Source organism: Ambystoma mexicanum, chromosome 1p, assembly GCF_040938575.1.
Source record: "Ambystoma mexicanum isolate Mex_15411 chromosome 1p, UKY_AmexF1_1, whole genome shotgun sequence".
Taxonomy (NCBI): domain Eukaryota; kingdom Metazoa; phylum Chordata; class Amphibia; order Caudata; family Ambystomatidae; genus Ambystoma; species Ambystoma mexicanum.
The window spans coordinates 265,739,965-265,752,970 of NC_090921.1; the positions used below are offsets into that span (position 1 = coordinate 265,739,965).

Genomic DNA, 13,006 nt, shown 5'->3' on the forward strand with positions numbered 1-13,006 from the left:
AAAATCCACTGTATCGAAGGCCCCAGCATATCATCCCAGACGGTCACCAGGGCGGTCTCTGTTCCATGAATGCAGGTTCATAGGCATTTGCATGTCTTTCCTTCTAAAACCAAATGTACATTGTTTGGCCTCTGACCCAATTTTTCACTGAAAGCATGCTGTAAAATTCAGCATTTCAACCCATTATTTTAAAAGGGCACTCCCATCCCCGGAGCTACCCGGGATTGGCACAGGTTCCCTTACTCCATTCAGTTGCTTCCACGTATTTGTGGGAAAAATGTATTCCCTTCTTTAGGTTGGACTATTGTAACAGCCTCTTTCTAAATCTACCTGCCTCTATTCTCCGCCCTCTGCAACGAATCCAGAACAGGACTGCAAGACTTGTCCTTGGCCTCAAGCCCTGGGATCGTATCTCTCCAGCTCTGAAATCTCTCCATTGGCTTCCAGTGGATGCAACAATTAAATTCAAAATCCTCTGCATTGTCCACAATCCTTTCTGGGGACTGGGTCCAAAATACCTTGAGCTATCCCTACGCAAATACCTCCCCTCTCTAGCTCTTCGCTCCTCTACCTCTAACTCCTTCAGGGTCAGTCATTTTTCAAAGAAACGAGCTGGGGTTAGATCGCTGCCTTTGACTGGGACCTCTCTCTGGAACAGCCTCCCTGCCGCTCTAAAACTTGAAGAGAACCATCTCTGGTTCCCGAAGCACCTCAAGACCTTTCTCTTTGCTTCTGCCTTCGCTCCTCCTCTCCCCTGCTGAACTATTCTCCCTTGGCACCGTGCACCTGGCCACCCTCTGTCCTCCGGACCCAGGTACCTGCTCACCCTGCCACCCTCCTGAACTGCCTCCGGGCCACCACTTGCACTGGGGTCTGTATCTGTACCCATACAGTCCCCCCACTTTTTCTTCCTGCACTTATCAGACCTACTCTGTCTGCTGCCTTAAACCCAGCACTTGCCACTTGCTAGCTGCACTACCACTGGTTATTGCCTTTATTATTTATTTATTATTTATCTGTTTCTCCTTTGCTTCACACTTTCCACTTCTCCCCCCTTCCATGCACTTTTCTCTTCCCCCTCGCCCATGCACTTGTGCGCTCTCAGTGTCACTGGGGATAGTAAGATCGTTGTTTTGTTCTCCCTTTGTTCCCCTCCCTTGCCTTGGCGCGCTCTGAAACACTTGTGGATGAGCGCAATAGAAATAAAATATCAATTCAATTCAATTCAATTAAAAATGTCACCAGTTGGTCAATTGCAGTAATTTAAGACTCACGTATACAGTGCAAAATAAATATAGCTCCCCTAACGCCATCCTTCATTGCCTTTCAACAATAAAGAGTTGTGATATCGGACACTGGATGTGCTCTGGAATAGCTTCCTATCTAATTCCTTTTTTCGTGGATACTGTAAGGAACCCATGGTGGCAACAGCAAAGACAGACACAAGTGATCACAGTTCAAGGGTGTTTATTGAACTTTATAAAGGGTGAGGTAAACGACTAATCTAAACCTAAATCGAAGATGGGAGCAAGCTACGACCATCAAATATTAACAAGGCAATCCTAGTGGTGTCTCGTCAAATAAAAAGGGCCTATACTAAAAAACCTATTGCCAATCCTTATTACTAAATTACAAAAGGTGTGTAGGATAATGTTTACCAGAAAAGAAAGAAGACTCACTTCCTCATGTTTCAAGCACGGGACAAGGTGGGACTGCTGAGCACAGCACACCCCTGGGCCTTGACATCACAAGGATCACAGGTCCAATTGAACAATATCAGAAACCTTCAGAGGTTAAGTCTTTTTCCTGCAAAGGTCTGAGAAGGCCTGCTATTTCAAACTAACAAACAAAAAAGGTTCCTTCGGTAGTCTTGTACCTTGGGCAATTGCTCTTCGCCTCTTGGATCTCCCTCCTCCAGACTCAGATCCCTTTTGCAACTTGGGCCTCCCTCTGTCTGTATCACTATGGCCTTTCTGATATTGTGATTTGTGCATGGACGGAGTTTTGGAAAGCGGAACTCCCTCTCTCCTGCGCACTTCTTGTTTGTTGGATTATTACGTAGGACCAGCCTGAGTCCTGATTTGTCAAGGAACCAACTCCGGGGTTCCTAATTGTAAAGACGATTTGGGGGGTTTGACAGACTGAGGACCTGTAGGTCGGATTAGATGGTCCGGGGTTTGTTAGTTTAGCAACTTTCACAGGTAATGGATGAGTCAAGTTTGACTCAAAGAGGTGGGCTGGTCCTACCCAGGTGAGGGTGCCAGGGGGCTGGTTAGCCGTTTCTTGTCCGGTTAGGAAGGAGGGTACACGGAGTAGTGGAAGTCAAATCGCCTTTCTGATATTGCTTGCAATATTCAAATGTCCTTTTTAAACACCTTCCCACTGCAGACAACCTTGCACCGGGTTCACTCTTGCCAAAACAATATTCACGAGTGTATTACTCTTGGTTCACAAACAACAAACAAATAAAGGTTCTCTCGGTGGTCTTGCGCCTAGGGCGATTGCTCTTCGCCACTAGGAACTCCCTCTGCCAGGCTCAGATCCTTCTTGCAAAAACATGCCTCCCTCCGTCAGGTTCACTATGGCCTTTCTTCAACACAGTTCATGGATTCCTAATACAGTTCATGTATTGCTCAGTTTCATCAGAAAGCAGGGTTTCTTTCTTCTAGCTTTGTTTCGGCATCCCTCTGTCTGTTTCACACTTGCCTTGTTTCACAGTTTACCATCTTTTTGGAAAGTGGGGTTCCCTCACCCTAGCTTTCCTCTGGCAATGGGTCAGAGACTTTTGACTGTACAGGGATTTGAAGTAAACCTTGTAGGATCTCTCTGATGCCTCACGCCACCCTTTCCTAGGGCCTTTTGGTTTTTGTAGTATCGACATAGGTCCCGGTCAGAGACTTTCGAATGAGCGCCCACGTGGCGCTGGACCCCTCTGCACCTGGACCTCGACTGGGTTTTCTTTAAAGTTCAAACACACACACAAGTTCTTTCTCTTGCAAATTATTTTATTTTCACTTTTTCTTTTGTTGAAAATGTTGCTACTTGCAACCTTGGGCTCAACACAGTTCAGTTTACTATCAGTTTCCTACGACTCACCGGCTGTGATGAACCACTTCTTTGTTCTCTGGAGTCAAGGATAGTACCACGGTAGCCAGCTTGCCTCTCCGCCTGCGTAATCAATACGGTAGGCCCCATGTACCATTGACATCTGCTGCTCTGCATGCCAGCTGTAACTCCTAGTCTTGTGATTACCCTTTCGGAGGCTTTGTGGGTCTGAGTTAAAAAAGGGCAAGGGCAATTCCCTCTTTGTCATCCTTCCAGGTCTCACCGCCTTTCTCCTCCATTTGAACTGCCGGTTTGGCGTAGCTGTCTCATCGTGTGTTCGGCCTTGCTCGAAATATGCTTTTTGTTCCACCTTTTATCCCTGGGGGCAGGGAAAGGGCTGTCAGGTGTGCGTTGTTATTGTCAATTGCCTTATTCTGCCTGACCTGTGTATTGGGACATGTCAGGTAAACGGCTCTGGTGTTAGTCCGTTATCTGTTACCGTGTAAGAAAGTGTTTGTGTGGGAAAAGAGGGTGGGGGGTAGAGCTTCTAAGTATATTCTACAGGGTAGGATGGGGAAAAGGAGTTACAGGGAAGGGAATACCACGTCTTAACCCTCAGTGCCCCACTTCCACTCCCCGAAGACCCCTCGCCCAGGTGATCCTCCCTCACTGGTCCACCCCCAGGAACTGGATCCAATTGCGATGGCTGTTTCCTGGTCACCTGGATGACAGATATCTGGGGACTAGTAAGTGAGACACCTTCGGGTTTCTAACAATAGATTGCGCTTAAATGTTTTTTTGCTTTTAGGTATCTTTATGCTAGCCTTCTGACATTTTCTACAAGTAATCAACAAGAAATGTGTCCATTTTTATATTTTGAAAATTCAATCTCTGTGGATACTGTCATAAATTACCAAATTGACTATAATTCAAGTCACCTTGGCAGGGTATTAGATAACATTTTCAATAAGCAATAATCGCGCCTCAGTTAAACCTCATTAGCTATGATACCGCCACAACACAAAGCTACCGAACAGTAGGTAATTTCAACAAGCCTTCATAACTATCACCTACCTAAGTTAGAGTGACACACATGCTCATCTTCAGGATTACAATTACATAACTATTTTATGTTAAAGATGGTGACACGCATTAAAAACACAGCTCATGTCTTCTACTCGTCTGACTGGCTCGGAGTAGACAGCACCAGGAATTCTGGGAATGAGCATGCTAAATTAGCAATCAGGCAAATAGTGACAAACATGCTCATCTTCAGGATTACACTGATATAACTATTCTATGTTAAAAATGGTGACACGCATTAAAAGCACTGCTCAGGTCTTTTACTCGTCTGACTGGCTCGGAGCAGACAGCACCGGGAATTCTGGGAACGAGCATGCTAAATTAGCAAGCAGGCCGGTCCAGCCTTTGGCAATGCACAGCAGGACCAAGTTCAAACTTTGCTATTGAAATTGTAGAAAGGCTAGGCAATGCCGACTTACCTACAAGCATGCTTGGGAGCATTTTATGCAGGAAATGTCGACTGTCTATGTGTGTGTTGTACTTCTTCCTTGAAATGATCTACAAATGAAAATTAATCCAAATGTATATTTTAAATACATAGTCAGTCTACTGTGAACTACTGCATAAAACCAAGCAATGCATGGCAGCGTTTGCCAGCACCCAAGAAGGACATTTGACACAGAAAAGGGGAGTTCTGTATTTGCCCATTGCTTTCTTCACCAAGCATTGGCAAAGCCAACATTTTTGGCCTTTGTGTCCCACCTGATAGGAAGATGCATGGTATATTTACCATTCAAAGATGGTCTGCTTGTTTCCAGAGAGCTTCTTTGGAGGCAGTTATCCAAGATGGCCGCCTCAATGGTAGAGCTCACTCAAAATCAAAGAGTTCCGAGATGGGCAGGAATGGGTGTGATTAGCCATAGGGATTACATGGGCTAGGGGCAGGAATTACAACTGTGTATCCCTCCTAAAATGTCATCCCCATTGGAAAAGCATTACAGACCCACTTTCAAAGCCCATATTTGAAGCTCATATGTTAATGGGAATACTTTTGGCTTTTAAGTTAGCGCTTTCGGCGCACCAAACAGCCCAAACTAAAAATGTCCTATTCTACAGCACCTTGCTTTCAGCACTTTAAGAAATACAGGGGGTCCTTTTACTTAAAAATGTAAATTGCATTTAGGGGACCTTTTACGTTTGCACTTAGGTGCAAACAGGTCCTCTGGCTGTCAATGTCATGCTGGCTGCCAATGTCATGCTGGCTGCCTGATGGAGAGGATGGGGTGGTGGAAAAGGCAATTACGTTTCTTGCCCCATCTCTGCCATATAAATGAAAAAAAAAAATTATCCAGTGTAAAAAGCATGTGTAAACCTTGTATGTATACATTTTACATGTGTTAACACTACGTCATAATAAACATGATCCCAGCTCTAAATCAAATTGTGTAACAAGGTCACCTAGTGTGGATTAAAGAGATTGTCACTATTTCCCTGAAGGCAAGGCCACATACCCGCACACATCTGCAACCATACTCCACTCCCAACGACATATTGCACAACACCTCTGCCATTACAATGCAGCTGTCCCCCACGACAGAAATTCGGTCAAGCTGGGACACATAATGGCCCTAATACTGTCACACTCTCTCTTGCCAACTTCAAAGCACCCATCCACTTGCCATCTCGATATGGGTAGCTAGTAGGGACTTGGCCACCCTAACCCACCCCAACTTTGCTTTGGCTTAAGTGCACGCGTCAATGCTAAACTCCTCTGTCGCATTTCCCATACCCGGACATCGGTCCCCCGAGGGCGTTCAACCTGCAGCGGGTTGGGAATGGAAGGCTCTATACAAATGACAATTACTACTACTACTAATACAACGTCCAGCTTGGTGTATTGCAAATGGTGTAATGCATGATGTTAAGAATATTTGATATGCACATGAAAGTAAACCAATTTTTTACAAGTCAAGGCAGTGAATATCTTGGGTATAAATTGATCTTTAAAAGGAAGCTTTATTGTTTTACACACTTTAATTGCCCTGGAAGCAGACACAGATTTGCTAGTCAAATAGAGGTGAATGGGGTCTTTCAGTTAGAAATGCCTCATTGCAGTGCCAATTGCCTAAAAACGGCATAGTGGATAATAAATTAAAGTAATTTTGGACTGAAGGTCAGAAGATCTCTTCAGAAATGGCCCAGAGTTTGGGGGCAGACGCTGGAGCCCAATTAGCCCAATTAGCCCAATTAGCATTTGACTGCAAGGAGGAGGGCCATGCCATCAGGGCCAACAATTTCACAGCAACCCATTCCCGGAGCTCAGCATACAAGACAGCCCATGTCTCTGGGCCCGAAATGGACACTGTGGCTAGAACGGCTGGAAATGTTCTTCGAAGCGACAGAGGTAGATGAGGACAGTCGCAAGAAGACTCTACTCCTGTTCTATGCCAGCAACGACGTGCACAAGCTGTTCAAGCTACTGCCCCACACAGATGGCTCCTACCATGATGCAGAAAGAGTGCTGATCAATTATTTTACGCCCATGGTTAACACAGACTACGAGCAATTTCAGCTGCGGCAAGAAAACCCAAGAACCCAACGCGTCCATTAATGGAATCTTCACGAGGCTCTGTCAACTGGCGGTCTTTCCCGACGAGAAGGGCGAGCTGCGTGGCCAGATCATTCACAAATGTAGCTCCAGCTAATTGCGGAAACAAATCCTCAATGGGCCAGGAATCCCACTCATGAGGATACTGGAGTTAGGCAGTGTTCAAGAACTTGCCACGACCAGGTCGGCCCACGTCGAAGAAGCAATGAAAGGTCTACAAGTGAAAGAAGCACATGCAGTCCGCTCACAGACCCAGAGAACCCGCAAGTTCAAAAGGCTGAAGCCACGACCGACCCAGAGCTCCAGATGACCCTGTGCGTTTTGCAGACGCTTACTGCCACATGCCGAAGGATGTCAGCATCTGGTAGACAATGCGTAAAATGGGACATTTTGTAAATGTGTGCAGCGCTATATGGCCGATAACGCCACACTGCAGATGCCACAGAAGGGCACAGAAGGGCAGGGCTTCGAAACTTGCCACCCTCTCAGAGTGGGCACCCGGATCGGAAGCAGCCGATGGGTCAGAGTACTACCACAATGCCGAAATTGTGACCATGGTAGACAGTGGCATAGAAAATATTTTTCATCTCTGCAGTGGCCTGGGGCCTGCAACAAAAGCTTTCCAAGGCAGATGAACCAGAGACAGAAACCCAGGAAGCAAATGCGCAAGGGTGCATGCTATCCCAAATGGAGGTGCCAAAACATATGTCTCTGGCGCAAATAGCAGAAGAAACACGTTGACAGAGCGGCATGAGGCAGGTGGTCGACCAGCCAAAAGGCAGCTACTGGAAAGCAACCAGGGCCCCTGTGAGGACACCACTGATGAAGTCGCTGAAGAGAGCAGTGACACCATAACAGGCGGTAAGCATGAACTTTGGCATCATCAAAATAGACACCCATTTCATTGTCGACATAGAAAAAATCTCCAGATTCCCAGAGGTCTCAGTGATTTGATCAACGACGGCAGAGGATGTCCTCCCTGTGTTGAAAGAAATATTTGTGAGGCAAGGAATACCAGAATCACTGCATTCAGACAATGGAACACCATTCTTGGGGCAGTAATTTAAGGAGTCTAATTTAAGGCATAGGGCATCAAGCACGTTTCAGTAACTCCCTATGAGCCGAGGGCTAAAAGGGACATTGAACACTTCATGAGGGTGCTCAACGCAGCATTCTGAAATGCGATGATGGAAGGACGAATGCTGTAGGAAGCACTGATAACATTCCTGCTGTCCTACAGAACAATGCCACATTCGTCGACAGGGGTTGGGCCAGCAGAGGCACTTATAGGGCAGAAGATCTGTTCCTTAATGCCTGAATATAGGGGGAGAGTAAACCCGGTGGTGGATTCAGAATAGGTGCGAGAGTCACACAAAAGGGGCAGCTAGTTCAGAAAGATCAACCAGGCAGAAGGAGTGCCACCCAATGCTGAGGCCAGCCTCGAAAACACAATGAGGCAGTACCTGGAGAATAAGGAGGGAAAACAGCCACTAGAGAATTTGAGGGAGGTAGAGAGGTACATGGCAAGGGTAGCCCGGCGATTATGACACGGCTACAACACTATGTTAGGGAAGAAGGATAGAAGGGACCGGGCCAGGTGATGAAAGACTCTTTTGCATGTTTTTGTTGTGTTGTTATGGTTAGCAAGGGATATGCTTATTGCAGCTCGTAACCAGTAGGGGGCCAGCATGGTCACGTGGAGGTGGAGAATAAATACAGGCAAGCAGTGTCATGCTCGGCAGTTGATAACGGAACTGGTGTTGGGTCTCAGTTATTGCGTGGAGGCTTGTATCCCCTGCAGTCTCCCAACATACAGGGAACTCTCCTGGTATCCCAGTGTCCCACTTCACCACTGCTTGGAGACCTCACTGTCAGATCTGGACCCAGGTTTGGCGATCAGAAGCCAAGGATAGCATGGCTGAAGGAAACTTTTGTGGTGAAGTTGGCCTCATAGATGGACTGCACACACTCACACACACACACACACACACATAGTCGAAACACATCAAGGCGAGAACCAGCAACAGTATGACTGTCAGGGGACCCATAGATGGCTGTCCAGACTGAAAATGGATGTAAAGACTGGCTAGCTGCAGGGTTCTGAACATCAGTTCCTTTAGCAGAGGCACAGGAGGTGGCATGGCCAGAGCCACAGGATCCAGGATGACGAAGGACCTCTTTAAGTTGACTCATAAAAGTAGCAGCATTGACGGATAGCAAAGGGGTGATACTTTAATGCAAGTCACAGGTGGCTTAGTTGGGGACAAGGGACTCAACATAGGCACCCGACCCACCCCATGATGATGAGTGGCTGAAGGGAGGCAAGTCAGGATGCCCCACAATGGAGCAAAAGTAATAGTGTATCACCAGCAAGCTCCTTAGTTCCAGCCAGGTAGCAGGTGCTCTCACTAGTCCAGGTCCAGTGAATGGCACAGAGACAGGGAGTCTTCAGAAGGAAGGCAGATGCTGTTGACATGGAGGTTACAGTAAAGGAGGCCACGAGAAGCTTGAAACTAGATTTCTCCAGCATGGAGAGGCGGAGTGGCTTAGCAGGAAGATCAAGAGTGCAGCCAGTAAATGCACACACCCAAGGGTCGGTGCTAAGCCCTGGCCTTCAACCCACATTTTCGCACTCTTTGAAATGTTGTCTGGCTTCAGGTGTCTAGGAGGGCCCCATCCAGTGTAGCCTGGACAGCAGTGAGAGCAAAATGGCCAGAAAGTAATATGTCAAATATCTAAGTGTTTCTTCACTACCACACTGTTACAAAGGCTGCAAGGTGGTGTAGCCAAACGTAAATCATGTTGCTGCACCCAACCTACTCTATCCCATACTTTTTGGGTCAGAATATTCACTCAGGCACATAATGGGGTGCTCACAGAGCATCCCTGTTTTGGTAGCCATACTGGCTACTAAGGGCAGCACACCATGAATGAGCTGCATTTGCAAGGGGACTTCAGTAGAAGACCCTCTGACAGAAACCAGAAGGAAAGTCTGAGAAACCAAAAACAAAAACAGCAAAATGTTTATGGAGACTCCTAAAAGTTAGCAAAAGGAAGCTTTAAAAATAATTTCTGACCCAACAGTAAGCCGGATATAAATCATGAGAAATTACAAAATGTGGATCACAACAGAGTGTAGCTCTCCAGTTAAACAACTCCCATTTAGAGCATCCAATACTCATTAAATTATAATGAGTCTGCTTAGCCCTTCTCAGATGTTCATTCATTCCAATGAGGATGAGAAGCCAATCACTAAATACAACTTGAGTTCTTACCCAATGGCAGTGGCAATGGATGTTTTACTGAGGTTGCATTGTCTTGCATTAACGGTCTTAATTCAGCGCCAGACAGGGGGGCACACCTACCATATCCGAGAGTAAAGAAGAGGAGTGGTGGGCCGATTACAGGTGCAATAACCCAGGTATCTTAGACTATAAATGCCCCGTAAAATTGGCCTCACTGGGAGGGGTACGGGAAACGATGCATTGGGTGTACAGACAGCCCAAGGGACCACCTTATACTTAACCTAAAAAGGGGGAAAGACTATAAATCCCTCAGAGCGGTCTGGGCCTGGGAAATTTCAATCTGAAGCACATGACCAGCAATCCAGGGATATGCGAGAAGGGGATAGGGGCACAAGCTGCTCATCGCAAGTAAACAAACGTAGTTAGAACTGGGTGATGTAACTCTGGGGTGGTCAGCCAAACTAGCCTCCCTACAAGGTAAAGGGGAGTGGATGTGAACCAGTGTGCAAGTCACATGACTGCCATTGCCAATCAGCAGGCGGCTGGACGGAGTAGAGTTCCTGCGAGAACCAATAAGACGGTAAGTTCCTGAGCTCTGATGAGGTGGCCAGACGTCACAGTATCAACCCCACGGCTCACGAAGGTCACGATCCAACAGGTATAGTGCGCATGTCGAGGGGGGCATACCGCCCATAGAGCCAAAAAGTCTTTATGTGAGAGGCATATATAATGCTCCTCAGTGATTGGATATTTTGAAAATGTCTCAGCTTAGGAGGAGCAGATACAAGTAGTTAGTACCAGTCAGAGTCATCAATGAATGTATTCCTCTGTTTGTTATGGTAAAGAGACTACTCAACAGATGATGTCGAAAAAGTAGAGTACATAGAAGGGTCTTTCAGTATGGCGTATGTAATGCCAGCTGAATGGTGCACCACCAGGTCACTTTTAAGCCACACCACCCACCCTCAGATTGTATGAACGAATCGCCATGGAACACGTGCACAGAAATATGGGGTAGCTTTTAGGACATCCACTGGCCACACTTACAACCAGATCACTTTATAAGCCAAAGCTTCCGCCTTCAGATTGTTCAAACAAATCGCAAATGAAGACGCACCCAGAAATACAGGGTAGCAGTGAGTACAATCACCGGCTCATATGAACTAACTAATGCACCAAGAAAATACTCAGAGTCTAACCCAACGTCCCCCCCTTTTTATTTACATATTAGATACGCCTAACCAGAGACAACGAGATATTCTCTAATATGGAACACCGATGAGGCCCCCAGCCAACACCTAAGCGCTGCTACATATATTACCAATATGGTGAGAATTGGAACCCATATCCTTGGCTGTAACTACTCTCCAGTTAAATAGCAATATCAATCAACTGCTAACCCTACAACTAACAGCTATTCTACATCTTTTCCTCCCCCCTTCTCTCCCTTGTGCCCTTTCTCTCCAACTCATTGGAATAATTTAATGATGCATGAATGCATTTATAACAATGCATGTTTCTTGGTAAACCAATATGAAAACTCCAATGACATTGTGGTGGGATGAATAACATTATGAATAATCTATGCACTAATTATGCCTGTACATATGCAATTATATTTGATTTGTGACCTACCCGCCTATGGGCCACGAAATCGAAATTTATTTCAGAAATGGAATAAACAACTCGGTCACCAATGCCACTCACTTCACACACTGACGCACGTATCACAATATACATGTCACAAACACTGGTGTACTCTTCAACAAATTGTGAATGAATGGAAAATGGGAAAAAAATTGAACTTGGTTTCTAAAAAAACGAAAACAAAAAAAACGTAGCCTTGATACAGACCTGTTGTAAGGTTGTAACACGTGTCAGCACCACTTACTCAAAACCATGAAAAACCACATTCAAACAGAAATGCACTTTGGGCACCTAGAGTACGGGCCCCACGGTTTCTACCAACCGGCTGCAAGTGCAAAAGCAAGAATTAGCAAGAACATTTTGGAGTAAGGCGCGGCATCCACCAACTCCTAGTGCTCTTCCCCCTCCTTCTTCGAACATAGTACATTATTGTAAGAGGAAGCAGGAGAGTGAGAGACAGGCAGCCGAGAATGCCGCAAAGGCAGAATACAAATTGGTACAAAAGAAACTGGCCAAATACACTATGGAAGGTGCGTTGCTAGTGCCAGAGGCTGTCGCTGTAGCACCAGCAGCCCAGGGCGGGTTTCCTGTAGGACAAACATTGCAACAAGGAGGGTTTATGCAATCACAGTATATGCCACAATGGGGAACAATACCACATGGGAAATTATATGCATGGAGGATATTTTCCTATGGCACAAGGGTTCTTACAACGAGGAAGAGGGGGTGTAGTGGAACAGGATACAGGGTCTTCGGACCATGCTACATATGCCAGTATATGGGACACTTGGCGCAAACCTGTCAATTAGTACAACAGGCACAGGCAATCCAAGTGGCTCTACAAGAGGCGCATGCGCAGCCCCAGTGGCATAAAATGCAGACACTGCCAGGGCAGTTGCATCCAGCACAGATGCATGTACAACAGGGAGAGGTACAGACACAAGGGGGGATAGCCAACGGCAGGATAATGGCCCGGCACTGACTGAGCAACCTGCAGTGATGGGTGGTACGACCATAGTGCTAGGGCAAAACATGGTGCTCCATTACACAGGGGTCAGTGTCAAAGGAGGAAACCCTGTCCACTTCCTGCCAAATAGCATACAGGAATAGAGGGGGCCACAGAAAGTCTGAGCCTGTTCAGTCCTAGCAGTATCTGATGACCCTGAAGAGGAAATCGAGGTAGCAGTGAAAATAGGACCAAGAGAGTTCTTGTTTCTCATAAATACAGGAGCAACCAGGTCCTGCATCAGGTCCTGTATCAGGGAGGGGGGATTTCTATTAACTAACAAGTTGATGGATACGCAGGGCTTCACTACGGCGGTGGCCATGGTTCCAATAATACAAGATTTACCATTGACTATAGGGACACAACACCTTGTAGCTCCCTTACTATACTCCAAAGACACACCCATTAATGTCCTGGGGAGAGATATGCTCA

General features: G+C 46.3%; 1 protein-coding gene and 1 non-coding gene across 3 annotated transcripts in view; both read right to left on the reverse strand.

Annotated features, from left to right (window-relative positions):
- Positions 1 to 13,006, reverse strand: part of LOC138568809 (polyunsaturated fatty acid lipoxygenase ALOX12-like) — a 384,658-nt gene that overhangs the window by 240,981 nt on the left and 130,671 nt on the right. The gene's annotated exons all lie outside the window — the stretch shown is intronic.
- Positions 3,934 to 4,073, reverse strand: LOC138461381 (U4 spliceosomal RNA). Its single transcript, XR_011264001.1, has one exon. It is a non-coding gene; the product is annotated as a U4 spliceosomal RNA (small nuclear RNA).